This window comes from Argopecten irradians, chromosome 14 (assembly GCF_041381155.1).
Source record: "Argopecten irradians isolate NY chromosome 14, Ai_NY, whole genome shotgun sequence".
Taxonomy (NCBI): domain Eukaryota; kingdom Metazoa; phylum Mollusca; class Bivalvia; order Pectinida; family Pectinidae; genus Argopecten; species Argopecten irradians.
The window spans coordinates 37,890,520-37,906,442 of record NC_091147.1 but is presented as its reverse complement, the minus strand read 5'-3'; the positions used below and the strand labels follow the sequence as shown (position 1 = coordinate 37,906,442).

At 34.8% G+C, this 15,923-nt stretch overlaps 1 protein-coding gene across 4 annotated transcripts in view; it reads right to left on the bottom strand.

Moving 5' to 3' along the window:
- The window catches only part of LOC138307941 (myosin-VIIa-like), a 68,359-nt gene that overhangs the window by 22,177 nt on the left and 30,259 nt on the right, over positions 1–15,923 (bottom strand). The gene's annotated exons all lie outside the window — the stretch shown is intronic.

Genomic DNA, 15,923 nt, shown 5'->3' with positions numbered 1-15,923 from the left:
TGCTGTATTTGAGTTTTATTTGAGGAAGAAATATTCCTGATAATAAAACATTAATCTTAATAATAATACCATATAATACGAAGTTTCCGCAATTTAAAGCAAACAAAGAAACACAAATGTACGCTTTATGTCATGATTTTCTTTGTGAAACTATTTCATGTGATAGTTGAGAACCGTCGTAATCATGAGGTATGATTGTATGATTCAATTTTATCATGTTTCACTTCCTCTCAACAGCATAGGACAACCTTACCTGTATATCTGTATAGAATGTGTTAATGCGTTTTATGTTACTAACTAAATATTCATTTATCTTGTGCCCCGTTGTCATAATGTTGACTCAGGTATTTTACAGTTTCATCTCACTAAGATACAATTTATCCTGTCACATTTTGCTGACAATTTACAGATCATTAGATCGACACCCTTTGCGTAAGAGAAAGCATGTTTTACAAAACAGGGAAGTTGAGTTGATTGGATTCCAAAATAAGAAATGGAGCAGCAGGACAATATTTACCGAATCAAAAGACACTAAATACCAGACTTTACCCGGTCACGTTATATTGACCACCGGCAAACCAGTCGTCCCATTCCCCTTTAAACTGAGCGCCAAACATGACCTAAACTACACTTAAAAGGAGCAAGACTCTAACTGATGCAAAGAGATACAACATGAATATACCGCAGCCTCCCAAATACCGCAGCCTCCCAAATACCGCAGCCTTCCAAATACCGCAGCCTCCCAAATCACACTCAACAGATTGTATAGATGTAGAGAGGATGCTGTCCTTTAATGACACAGCTGCCAATAGGACATTAAGCCGAATCAAACAAACAACCCATTAGTGTAATTGAAGGGCAAATTGTGCTGTGTTTCGATCATTATATCAATGTCCTATTAACAACCAAGTTCGTTTCAGGACGGCCTCAAATATTTGTAATGTATTTCTATGTCTGACTGTATGTGTTGGGAGGGTGCGGTGTCTTCCTTGTAATGGTGGGGATATTTGCCCCTTTTTATACTGATATCACTCTGAAGCATCCCATCAAAGACACCAAAATCAGAATTGATGGTTGCTCTTGATTTCAATGTCAATACAAATTGCATATAAGGTGGTTATATTGAGATTCAAATGTGTTTTTCAAATGTAAACAAGAAATCCTAATACGGACTTTTCAGTGTCAATTTACTTATGTCTCTGACAGAATATCTTGGATATCGTTTAAATGTTTTGCAAATATGATGGAATTAAATACTCTTCATAGATAGAAAGGTCCTATATAGTCCTTTACAAAAATTGTGAATTATATGACCCTGGGGTCTCAGGTTTCCCCCTGGGGAGGGGATTAAGTTTACTATAGTTTATATAGGGAAAACACATTTTTGAGTATTATTTGATCATTTGTAATGCAGGAAATGAGTCAAATATTGTCAGAATTATCAGTATGAGATGGCTATTGAATCCTATTAACCAGTTTTCCATGACTGACCCCCAGGGGCCTTAGGGGCGGGTCAAAAGGGGTCAAATAGGCTCAAACTTTAAAAAATCTTCTTCTTAAATACTGGAAATGGTAGAATCACATACTCTTCATAGATGGACAGGTCTTAAGGTGTTTTATTAAAATTGTGAATTATATGACCCTGGGGTCTCACCACGTTTCCCCCTGGGGAGGGGGTCAAGTTTATACTATAGTTTATATAGGGAAAACACATTTATGAGCATATTTTGCTCAATTTTCATAGAAAATGTGTGAAACTTGTTAAGAATTATTAGCCTGAGATAACATTTTATTATCATATATCTATATTGGTCCTGGTCAACCCCTCGGGGCAGAGTGGTGGGGCCAAAAGGGGCAAATAGGCTCAAACTTTAAAAATCTTCTTCTTAAATACTGGAAATGGTAGAATCTAATACTCTTCATAGATGGACAGGTCTTAAGGTGTTTTATGAAAATTGTGAATTATATGACCCTTGGGTCTCATGTTTCCCCCTGGGGAGGGGGTTAAGTTTACTTTACTTTATATAGGAAAAACACATTTATGAACATGATTTAGTCATTAAAATAGGAAATTAGTCAATTGTTGTCAGAATTATCCCTATGTGATGGCCATTGAATCTTATCAACAAATTTTCCATGACTGACCCCCAGGGGCCTTAGGGATGGGGCCAAAACGGGTCAAATAGGCTAAAACTTTAAAAATCTTCTTCTGAAATTCTGGAACTGGTTGAATCAAATACTCTGCATAGATGGAAAGGTCTTAAAGTCCTTTACAAAAATTGTGAATTATATGACCCTGGGGTCTCAGATTTTCCCCTGGGGAGGGGGTCAAATTTACTATAGTTTATAAAGGAAAAACACATTTATGAACATTATTTGCCTTTATTTTTCATAGGAAATTAGTCAATCTGGGTTAGAATTATTAGCCTGAGATAGCATTTTTAACATCATATCCATATTGGTCTTGGCCGACCCACAGGGACCAGAGGGGCGGGGCCAAAAAGGGGTCAAAATGGATAACATTTCTTTCTTCTGAATTCACATAATCTTCATAGATTAAAAAGTCAAATTACTGAAATCAGGTGACCGTTAAGGCCCATATCACTCTGAAGCATCCCATCAAAGACACCAAAATCAGAATTGATGGTTGCTCTTGATTTCAATGTCAATACGAATTGCATATGAGGTGGTTATATTGAGATTCAAATATGTTTTTCAAATGTAAACAAGAAATCCTAATACGGACTTTTCAGTGTCAATTTACTTAGGTCTTTGACAGAATATCTTGGATATCGTTTAAATGTTTTGCAAATATAGAGGATTTACATGTATGCAGCTTTTACCAATGTGCATCAAATACGTTGAAACTGAGGGAAAGCTCACAATGTCAACAACGAAATTAACTGGTTTTCCCATCCTTAAATGACCCTGGCTGTTAACAGGAGAAATATAACAAAGACAAACATTAATTACTTTTTATAAGGCCTCGCTCACAGAATGATTGACCAATTTTATACATTTGTCTGTCGTAGATTCTGTATTACTTGTAATATGATAAAAGGTCAAAAGGTCAGATAGGATTACAGCTGTTTAGAAAGACGCGTATTAACACACTATGTTTAACGTAAGTACCGTGTTTACTTTTCCTCACAGGACTTCGTGTTTACCTGATTATAGTGTGTATCAAAATCGCAAAACAAGCTTTTTCGTTCTGTCTTATCTAATTTCACATGATGAATACAAAATACAGGAAATTCAACATAATCTTCCGATATTTTCACTTGAATGGTATAAAGCTCGGACAATACCTTTAAAATACGTTTAACGATACCGATTTATTTATCATATTATGACTAAACTGTATGATAAAACACAAGATGTCCCGAAGGTGAATCATGGACAAGGCCGATGTATCCCGGAGACATTTGACAAGTCGGGTGTATAATTTGTCTACGGCTATCTTTCGCCATCCTGTGTCCAGAGGAAGGTCTTACGGTAAGGTGTGAGATTAGACTCACCTTTATCAAGTCAATTTACGGCGTTGTAGGTTTTAAGACCAAATTATCACATGTACTGACCGACGCCGTCGGCGTTGGTTTTGGCTTCATCTGCCTTTGTCCTTCAGTAGAGAGATAGCATCAGTGATTATCTTGAGAACAGAAGGGTTTTATTTTGGTTTGTATTCGCTACCCCGTCCCAAACAATCTAAAGTGTTGATAACTTTCGCCATCGTTAAGAATGGCATTATCATTCAGCATGTTATTTATTTTCGCGAGTCAAACAAAACATTCGCCATCGATTCAACAGGGCGAGAGAAGACAGATGTTAGCGAGACATTGACGTGATAGTCATGGTCGCCCTTGGATGGGTGTCAGGTAGACACCAATACATCGTAGCTCGGTCATAGATTATAGTTTAAAAAGACATCAGAAACAAGTGCCAGATGAAAAAAAAGAAGTTAGAAAGATAAAAACTGTTTGGGTCATATAGTAGACAGGAATCGTGCATAATCGAAGACATGAGCCGTTTTCGATTAAGTGGTTTGACTTGTTGGACCTAGCTGTTCGTTTATGAATTAAAGACGGATCTTGTGATTTTAAATTGTTTTCGAGCCTTGACAAAAACTCTCATAGGCCTGTATTATAAATTGCAGGTCGGTCAGGATCTATACTTGAAACAATTACAAACGGTCGAACCCGTTGTGTCGAATAAACTAAAACGGCCCTGGGGTCTTATGAGAATGGCGGTCAAGGACGAATGTCAAATGTATGGACAGTCAAGTTAACATGAGGACATTTGTTAACGAGACACCAACATTTAGGGTTATAAGAGGTCATGTTCCAGTTTTTCACTCTTCTCATGGGTAGAATCTAACATGGTAACATGAAAGTGATATTTTTTTTTAATTCCAGCTCAGTTTTCAATTAATAGAGTTACTATACTGCGGCGTCACAATTATATTAAAAAATGGCATTGTCAGGGTGGTGTCCTAGGGCCATAATTATTAATATTATCAACATTATCTTTAAGATGAACCCCAAAATATAACCATGAAGAACTTTTATTCCGTTAATCTGAAATAACGATGAAGGGCTTTTTAGGATGTTGAAATATGATAGTGATCTCAATAATTGTCAAAATTGATATTCAGCGGCTGCAGCAACAACAAAGATATTGTTCAAGTACTAGTATCCAACAAATTGCATTTACATTCACATGTAAGATATGTATTCTGTTCATGAATACAACAGGTCTTCTCAATATAGTTTAGATGCTACAATGTGCTATTAAATTTTTAAATTATAGATTTGAGTATTGAAAAACACTTTTTTTAAATTTATATATTTAAAAGGACGCACCAACATTCGAGAGCTACAACTAACAGAAGACAATGTATCCCATCTCGACAAACCAAACACAGAGAGACTTTATGTGTTTATCAGAGAGTTCATTAATGGTCGAATACTAAAATCGACAAGAATTGAATATTCGTATCATGGATACAATCAAATTTTTGTGCTTTAAAGTTGTATTTCTTGTAATTTCACCACCACAAACTCTCATAAAACATACAATGTGTGAATATGGATGCTTATATATGATGGTTCAGATCCATGAAAGCACCAATATTTTATTGATATAGCGGTAAATGTCGCATGAAATTTCACACGTTTTGAAATAACCGCCTCAGTCAACGCCATGTTTCAAGCTTTCGGGTAATATCGGCAAATCAAGTTGCATCACGTGACCGACATCGGCAATACAAGTATACATGTAGATCGGAACCTCATGGTCCGTATCACGTGGTCAATATCGGCAATAGCTATTTTAAACGTGTACACGTTACAAATCAATATTTTAATTTAATTGTTTAATGATTTTGCAAATACGAACTTAACAAAAGTCGGTAAATATCGAAAGTTTAAAACTTAGAGAGGCGGATAAAAATATGTAAAACACTTAAAATACTTTTTGTATGTCAAAAATATAACAAGTCACAGACCATACAACTTTAATTAAATCACCTGTCTACGGTCAAGACTTCGTTACCACATCACAAAGAGCTCGAACTCTACGATTGTTGATGAGTATAGAATGTCCGACATCTTGACCCTTCGTCAGTTAGGCCTGCTAATCAAAATTTTAAGTTTTTTCTGTTTTTTTTTTATAAGTAAAGGTTAGAGGTTAAGCTATGAAAACCTAATGCTTCTCAGACTACATGTATACTACACAAGCCCAGAATAGATTAAGACATTACATAATCCATCCAAAGTAGTAAGTAGGATTTGATTTCATCTGCCCTATATGTGACAAGCTTTGCCTATATATTCATCTACACGAATTACGTGCAGCTATTTATAAGTATGGAATTTAAAAACAAGTGTTCTTGAAATTCTTATATATAATTCAAAGGGCGTTAACTCGAATAGATCAGAGTGTGAAAATGTTGACGAGATCAAAACTTAATCTGTATAATTTTATCAGCATGCACTCAGAAAAAATAATTTAAAGTGCTGATGACTGGAAACAGGTGTAACGCAGAATCAAGTTTGTTCATTCTGAATCTTTTCAAATTTACTCGACCCGAAAATAACGCATCTTTCAACGCCCAGATGAATCATACCGACTACTTTAAACGTGACACGTCTGAAAATACATGTTACATTAACTAGAAAAAATTTACTTCTAAAAAAATGCTCTGTTTACACAAACGACATTCCTAGCTTGTCAACGAAATAGTTTAAGCGATAGTTTAGGACTTAATCTTAGTGTATCAAAACTCTGCCCAGTGATATGGATGTATAACAGCAGAAATACGATAATGACTTGTTTTACACACGTTGTGATGTTATTTAGGCGCTAATGCTGGCTAAAAAAATACAAAAAAGTTCCATAGTGTACTTTAAGTGAAGAACCTTGCATCATATTGTGCATAAATATTGCACACACTTCGAATGATTCGTGTGACACGTTGATGAAATAGTTTTAACATAAAAAATCTTAAATAATGTTTTTGATGTGATAATATTATTTCGATTCAAAAATTTGGTTCCTGATTTAAATTATTATATATATGTTATCTCATTGGTACAACAGAGTAGCCGCTATGCACATTTACCGATATTACTGAGAAGTTGCACCAGGACTCCGTATTCAGTTCTAGGTGGTTATTATATATTAGAGATATATTGAATTATACTGGGTTTAATGATATTTGGTCACTTCAACTATCTTGTACAGTTAAAAGAAATTATCTTAAAACAATTATTTTATTCAGCGAGTAACTAAGCTTCTTTAAACTATATAAGGAAAAGATAGAATTGTTAGTTTCAATCTATCTAAATTTGTTTATTGATGACTGTGTCCATCTATTATTTCCCTCTTTATTTTTATTATTATTACTTTTGTTCCTTTTGACCTCTTGTTACATATGTACATATGTCATGAATGAATAAAAAAAATCTTGAAAATCTTGAAATCTTGAGATAATTTTTCTCGCCTCAAAATCATTTAACCGACGGAGCTGCCATTTTGGCGGATTACAATCTCTGGCACTGCCCTCCCATGTACATATTGAGTCAACTGCAAGAATTAGAGAATGCAATATGTTGTTGAAATATGAAATAATAAATAGTGTGCTTGCAATGGTTCAAACTGCCAAATAGTCTTACCCCCGCGGGTTTCAGATTGTCTGTCTTTCAAATTCCTAAGAAAGACATATTGGGTGTTTCAAGAGTGAACAAACAAGCCAACAAAGTCGACAAAGTAAAGATTTCAATACCGTGAAATGATTTGTACGTCTTTCTCTAAACCGGATCCACGTATAAAGTACATTTATACATGTTGTAAAATGATATTATTCAACAAACTATAACGAGTTTTTCTTTCGTCAAGGATGGGGGATTTATAATTTGTGTTATTGCCAAATCCTTAACATCAGTTTATAATTCTCATTTCTAAAATGAAACCGTACGCCGTACCATACAATGAACAAACATTTTAAGCCGAGTCAGATCGACTGCTTGCGTGTGCGGTCAGTATTAACTGTCCTATATCTACCAATTATCACTGGAATGTCTGCAAACTAGACCTTTCATTGAATAAAAGTTTGTTAAGAAAGGCTGACTTTGGTTTTCGCTCCCTATTTACTCTACAATAACACGTAGTCTGGTAAGTAAACAAAGATATCAAAAGAGTTTAACTTTCTTTGTATTCACTCTGACTTCTGTCAGAGATATGACTGTCCTTTGTCTTGACATGAATGCGTTTAAAATCCCTGTATGTGCCGTCGCACTGATCGCAGTCCCATTACTGCTACTGACGGAATTTCACTAATCTGATCACCTCAGAAATATGTATTTCCGAAGATTGTCGGAAATTTCTCCGTGATGTCGTGATTTGGAATTTCACAAAGGGGAGTAACTCTGATGGATCACAAGGTGTAACATGAGTGTTCCGTATGTTATGATATATACACTAAAATAATGAGTTTATTTACTCAACTAGGCTTTAATTGGGTCTCCATTTGTGAAGTTTATGACATGTGATCAAACAGTTTTTTAGTGGGTTGGCTTATTTAAACTTTTTTACATTTATCGAGACGACGTCTACAAAAAATTCTGCTACATTAATAGATAAGGCAATTGATCATAAACGCATTTTACACATACATGTACATGTATGTTTCCATGACGATGATGACACGTGATTGCAGATATCTTAAATAGACGTGCAATCTGGTCATATCGCATATATGTATTTATAGGTGATGAAACCATTTTGGTTAGAATTATATATTTATCAGTTATGGGCCTTTGTTGGGGTTCAAATGGTGTTATACCGTATTGGTATAATTAAATAATGACTGCGTGCGTAGACCGAATCATAAGTCCTTAATTTTTATATTAGATATGTAAATGATAATGTAGTTCCTTTGACCAATGTCAAAATAGTAAGTCGACGTATATTTTGATTACAAAAGTAATGGCGATAGGACGTCACCCTGAAGAACTCAACATTTGGGTATTGACGTCACAGAAAAAAATTAATTCGACGTTTCTACACATGAAAAAACCGAGTCGATATGCGATATATCGAACCTCACGTAAACATGTTTTAGCCAACTAGAATGGAGAAAAATCAGAGCATATCTTCTATACATAGGTATCATTTCTCTAATGCTACGAACCCACTATTTATATTGTTACGGCATCCGTTGTGCTCATTTCCAATTGAGAGGAAATATGTTCCAATCCATTTGACACCTTATGGCAATACAAATACAATAAATCATTTCGCAAGTATTAGATCAAATCATAAATTATATAGAAAAGTGCTCCCACGAGACTAGAAATGTAAATTTATTTTGCGCATTGTTAATTGAAAACAGCCTATTTCAAATAAAGATCCTCGTTTTCACTCCGTTCGTGGATTGTTATTGAAAATTATCTCTGTAAATTAGAGCGGAACGAAGTTTGTTAATGTACAATTATTAAAGATGCTCCACCGCCGACAATCGGTATTTTTTCACTATCAAAAACAGGAGCAGATGATTTAGTATTTTTCTTCAGTTACAAAAGTTACGTACTTTACACCATTACCACCATTGAAAAGTTTGAGCTTCTAATTTTAACTTCAAGTTGAAAATATAAAAAATAATTAATTGAATCCCGAAAAAAATCCGTGGCACTATATCCTATATGGAATGAAGTACTGATTGCGCATGCATCAAAGGCAAAATAAATTATCTTATACTATTTTTTTGTGTAAATTAGACATATATATACAAGATTAAACACCAATTATTATTCTAATGATGAATATCATTTATGCTCTGTCGGCGGTGGAGCATCTTTAATATTTATCTTGATGATAACTAGGTCATTCAGCGGAATAGTTTTGATTTTTCCTGCTTTTAGGATTTACGCCTCTGAGAAGTCAATATTTTCCTGTAATTAACACTTTATATTGATTTTTGGAAATATGTGTTTACTGAGCTATTGATGCTCAATGTTTGACAAAATATTGGATTTTATGGAAATTTTGTCGTTTTAACCATATGCACGAACAATTAAAGCAATATTTTCTTATGGGTTGCTTGATATGTATGAACGTTTGCAGAATTTATTGTGCAGTTGGCATCTTTAAAAATATAGCAGTTATGTTAAATAAGACTACTAGTGGTTGTAAATCTATTACAAGAAGACACAGCACGAATATATCGCAGTCTCCCAAAAACACGCACCGCATACATGTAATTCACACACGCAACACGTCGCAACACGTCGCATACGCGGGGATGGAGTGGTGCACGTGGGTTTTGTCCTTGAATGACCCTGACTGTTAATAGGACGTTGATATATTACACCAACCAACCATTAGATTAATACAAGTTGTGAACAGCCACCAGTAGCATTTTGTATAAACAAATTCAACATCCTGTTTGGAGAATATATTTGTAAAAAAAAATCCCCTTAAATTACTCCTGAACGTTATGATTGGATGAGCACTGTATCACAGAAAACTGGTTTGTCAACAATGCATGTATATCTAACCGGAGACGCATGAATTGCTAGCATTTAACTCAAAATGAGTTTAAAGGCTTTGTTTATGTCTATATACACTAGACAGTCTACCTGAACATTAATTTAAAATAATTATATAAAAGCACCAAGAGTTTATAACAAAGCCTTTTAATCTTTGTTGATAACTCGGTGCACTAGCCAAATACTTTACAGACATTCCCTACCTCAAAGGAGTCGTTTACTTTTAGCCATTGCTTATAAGTCTAGAAAAAAACGTGTGCGCATTCTTGTGTGTATGATAAATATGTTTTAAGACCACCCTATGGATGAAGAAAACTGAAGTGTCTGGAAAATGAAGCAGTTTTTATACACAGATCAATGAATAGGATCGTTTGGAACTGTGAGAATGTTCAGTGGGAGAGATTTTATTGTGTTTACTATACATTCAAATAAACTTCAGTTAAACGCAAGTCATCTGTAATATTTATTTTTTTCTTCTCAAAAATCCTTTTATTCCATTTACAATTCTTGTTTCATGCATGACACCTAATATAGTTTTATATACTCATTAGTTTTATATACTACAAAAGTATATGAATCATAAGTAGGTTTCTTCTATTAGAGACGTAGAACTTAAAGTGAATAGTCGGGCAAAGAAAACCAGTCTAAATGCGTTCGTTGGCCTTCCAAAAGTTCTCCCATATTAATACGACGGTCAAGTTCTGCTTAGTTTCCAAGTTCTGACCATTAAAGTAAAGGAAAGTTGAAAGCATTGAAAGCGAGGCTACGTGGAAATGTAACCACGGACATAGTGAGCCGGGAGGACGTTTTAGAATTTCCATACTTTAAATTAATTTCTTCGTACGCAGACAGATTTTGACGAGAGATTTTATTTTTCCATTTCATAAGAAATTATACTGGATACATTCACACCATTTTTACCGACTTTAGCCATCCTTGCCCGACTGTTCACTTTAAGAAAAAAAAAATTAATGAGAGTTTTGTGTGTAACATATAGATAATAAAATCTGTACAGATAACTACACACCGTTAAGTATGTGTTGTTAAAATGTATAAATCTTAAGAGATATGACATCCATCACTCCAGTACAACAGACAATAGTTTTAAGTTGATTGACAACCATATATCATATCATCTTTGTATTGAGGTCAAGGGTCGTACATCAAAAAGGAAGGATAAAAATTAATTGACAGTAAATATAGCCGATACGCTTAATAAATACGGTATTAAGAAATGTATAGGCGTGACTGGAACAACAGCGTTAGATCCTCGTTTAAAGATGCTCCACCGCCGACAAATGGTATTTTTTCACTATCAAAACTAGAAGCAGATGATTTAATATTTTTCTTCAGTTACAAAAGTTACTTACTTTACGCCATTACCGCCATTGAAAATGTCGAGTTTCTAATTTAACTTAAACATTTAAGTTAAAAATATGAAAGATAATTAATTTCACCCCGAAAAAATTCTGTGGCACTATATCCTATATGGAATGAAGTACTGATGACGCACGCACCAAAGGCGAAATTAATTATTTGATATTATGTTTTGTTTTAATTAGGCATACATATATACACAATTAAACACCAATTATTGTTCAAATTATGAACATCATTTATGCTCTGTCAGCCGTGGAGCATTTTTAACGTTTGTCTTCTCTATACAACGCTCCAAATTATTAATTTGGAATACAAACTGCGATAAGTGTTGACAATAAACAAAAATCTTTATCGAAAATCCGAGAATAATTAAATTGATTTCTGATACCGAATCCCTATAATCCGTATATCTATAAAGTGACACCTCTATAATAATCCAGAACACTCTATTCCGAATTTGTATATTACAGAGTTATATGCACTTGCGGGTAGGTATTGATTGTGACGTCATGTGTTTGCGAGCGTAACGTCATAGGTTTCGGTGAAAACGACGTGAATTACGCTCACAAAATAATGACGTAACAATCGATACCTACCGGCAAGGGAGCTAACTCTGTAATATGCAAAGACGGAATACAACGGTAAGTCGAGCTTTCGGACTGCCGCCATTCAAACGCATTTCTTTTACATAGTAAGATTGTTTACATTATTAAAACGATATTAAGATAATGGAGATACAATAATTTCAACAATTTTGTCAACGAATCCGACATTATGTACAACGAGTTATTCCCGGCCATGCATCAATGTACTATTCATATTTCATTATGATCGTTGGCTTGCAGTTTACCAAGAAAGAGCGGGGCAACGATATAGACACGGAGAAATTTCCCTGACTGTGTTCCCAAATCTGTAGTCATTTTTCCTTGAAATAAGACGTCAGTTCGATATCTGTTACTGGATAACAGTAATGAGGAACTAATTTTCACTACTCCGGACATTAGTCAGTAGCATCATTACGTATACGAGACATGTATGTAAAAGTGTCAAAATGAGGTGTCAGGGCTAGAGGAGAGTCGGGTTCAGTAGGGTCCACTGACAAGGCTATGTCACCTCCATAATACAGTCATGTTTTGTATATTTACCTACCGGATATTTGCATAAATAAACAACGGTGTTTATGTTACACGGCTACTTGGCTCTCGATGGCGATTATATAGAACAACTGTATATAGTGAAGTGGATATATTTCGTGGGGAAGGGTTGATTACGTGGCCCTTATTCTGTAGTAGAAAATCGGATTAGTTGTGACGATATTGAAAATAAAACGGCTACGGAATTGTTTGCCGAAATCCTCCTGTACTTATACTAAAAAGTTCATTGATGAAACAATATAATGAAATGACGTCATTCTCATAATAGCTCGTAATTAATTCCTGAGTTCATGTTTTGTGAATGGTTACATTTACATGTACTTAAATTACACCGCCATATACACATTAGCTGCAATATTGTAGCTCAGAAGACTTTTAGACAGAAGTATAGTATAGAGGCCGGGTACGTATATTCGTTCTATATGTACATGTAAAACGTACAATGTATATGATTATTTACGGGTAAACAGGAAGTGAAAATAAACACATTTCTGTGCATTATGTACATGTACACACCGTACATTAGAGGTTCATATACATGTAGATATTGAAGATAGAAAGGAGTGTCCGCATTTCCTTTGAAGATGTTACCATGTTTGGACATTCTGAACAATAGCAATATGACACATTATATACATGTAACTGTTGCAATATATACATTCGGTATCAGAGTTACAATGTAGAAGGAACTCTGGCAATATTGAAATGTACGAGGAGCTAAGGACATCGCCTGTAAATTATGTTGTTTTTAATAACACGGGGACACGTTAAGGCACACAAGCAACTACCTGTAAATCTCCTTAAAATGTACACATTTTAAACATGTCAAACTCGGCAGGCTGTTTAGTTACCAGTAAGCCGAACGGGAATTTAGTACTTAGTACATAAAGCCCCCGTTATGTAAGGGCCTCGTTCTATGACATGTTACTTCCTGTTTCGTTATGTTGTGCTTAGTGTCCACACAAAGGGTTACTTTACCATTGTAACGCGAAAACAACTGTCAAATATATTCGCGAATTAAAAGGAAGCATAACGATTTATTGGGTGTGCTGGACAGGGAATGCAATATTGACGCAATAAATTCAATAATCGTCCATATTGAAAAAAAAAATCTGAAAAATTCAGATTGCAAGAAAAAAGTTATCGAACTAAAATTATATTACAAGGAGTCAAATTAAGTTTGGATTAAATTTCTCTGGACAAAAATAAACTAGTCTATCATTGTGATAGGTTCTACTTCTCTTTAGCAGTCAGAATAAAATGGGTGGGACGACTGGCTGGTCGACCATTGTCGGTACAGTGCCTTTGGCTGCATGTTCTAGTGAGATAGCACTATGAAAAGGATAAAAGATCCACTATCTCAATGAGACACAACACGAATATACCACAGCCTCCGAAAACATGCATACATGTACATTAATACAAGCAGCCAACTGTATACAAGGCAGGTCGTCCTTCAATGACCCTAATAGGTAATAAGAGGTCACGTCCAATCAACCAATCATGAAAAATATATTACTGTACGAATTATGTAATCGGATACACTCGTATCGTGTTTTGCTACTTGAGCTTAATGTGAACGACATGATAAAAATCTTCAAGTCTTGCTAAACAGGTTTTGTATAGTTGTTTTAGCGAAATATATAACATTTTCATGGCTTATGCATGTCCATGATCGTATACTTTCGGGAACCGAATCGAGATTTTCTTTTAATTTAAGTAGTATAAATCATGTATCCGATGGGAAAGAGACTTCAGATTGGCATATAGGTAGAATACCTCTAGTAGCCGTCTAATGAACTGCACAGACTAGTTTTAAAGCTGAAAAGCAATTGCGTTAACAAAGGGTTCATGAAGGCATGAAAGTATATTTGCGGTCGTTAAAACATGATGTTATTTTAATAGCCATGTAGAGAGCTTACTCGAAGGGCTAAATCAAAATAGAAAATGTCAGCGTCCTGAATTAATGTCCTTATTTGGTATGTCATAATTTAACGTCTCAAAGTATGTCACAAGTCAACATCATTGGAACGTCACAGGTAAGCGACCTCTGACGTCACAGATCAGCGGTCTGAGCATGTCATAATTGAGCGTCTTAAGTAAGTTACATGGCCCGGTCCTAACGTCACATGTCAGCGTCCTGATGGTGTAACGGGTTAGCGTCCCCAGGATTACAAAGGGTATCATGCTATTTAGATTCCGTAGTATGTCACAAGTTAGCGTCATAAGAACGTCACAGGTCAGCGTCCTGATGACGTCACTGGTTTGGATCCTGAGGATGTCACAGGTCATCTTAAGATTGATTTTCTCTCAGGTCGTCAAAGTCAGCGTCATGCCGTCATATGTCTGCGTCCTGGGACGTCACATTCTAGGTAAATATGTTAGGTGATATTCATGTTTCATTTTTGTTGTTGTCATAGTTTACTGTACATACATGTTTTTGTTATATCCATTCGCAATTATGAAAGACTAATTTTGTTAACAAAATATAACATGTACAAAGAGTATGCATTTTCGTTATTTATGATGAGCGGCGTTTTTAGTAAATGTTCGGTTGATATAAGACACAACCTACAATTCCTATCGCAACATCTCGGTGACATTTCCGGTAATCTTCGGAAATTAAACACGACCATTTACGAAGATTGCCGAGAATTTCTCCGCGATGTTGAGATTGCATATAATCCATTTATATATCAGTGACGACATCTTTCCAAATGATTTATCAACTTTTTTTCAAGAAAAGTTTAAAGTTTTAATTTATTTAATTGGTGTTCATATCAAATTCATTGATCTCGTTAAATCCCGTGTGGTATTTAAATGTCGATATGACTTTTTAAATACATGTACATGTATGTAGTACATGTATATTTAACGAATACAATATTATAAAAGAATACATCGAAAGTAAAACTGATTTTTTTTTAATTGTTACTGACGAAGATTGTAGAGTATGAGTATTCAATTTAAGAAACGATCCAAAAAGATGGTTTTAATGACTGATTACCACATAAGTACGTGTATTACTTATATCTGTGTCACATGACCAAACTAGAACGCCCAAGGGGATACTAAAACGTAAATAAAATCGTGATATACAGGGTTAATGTATTTACGAGTAGATAAACTTTTCAAAGGTTTTTAACTCGGTCGTATCAGATAGATTTCCTTCTATAAGTCAATGTTTTTATATCCATGACTCAGACTTTAGGCGTGAAAAATATGTTGCGTATATCTTGGCTCACTGTATTTACCGTATACAAAACAACATAAAATGAATGCAATATTCAAATTTATACTGATGTAAAAAATCGTACGAAAAGCTGCTATTCGCATAATTATT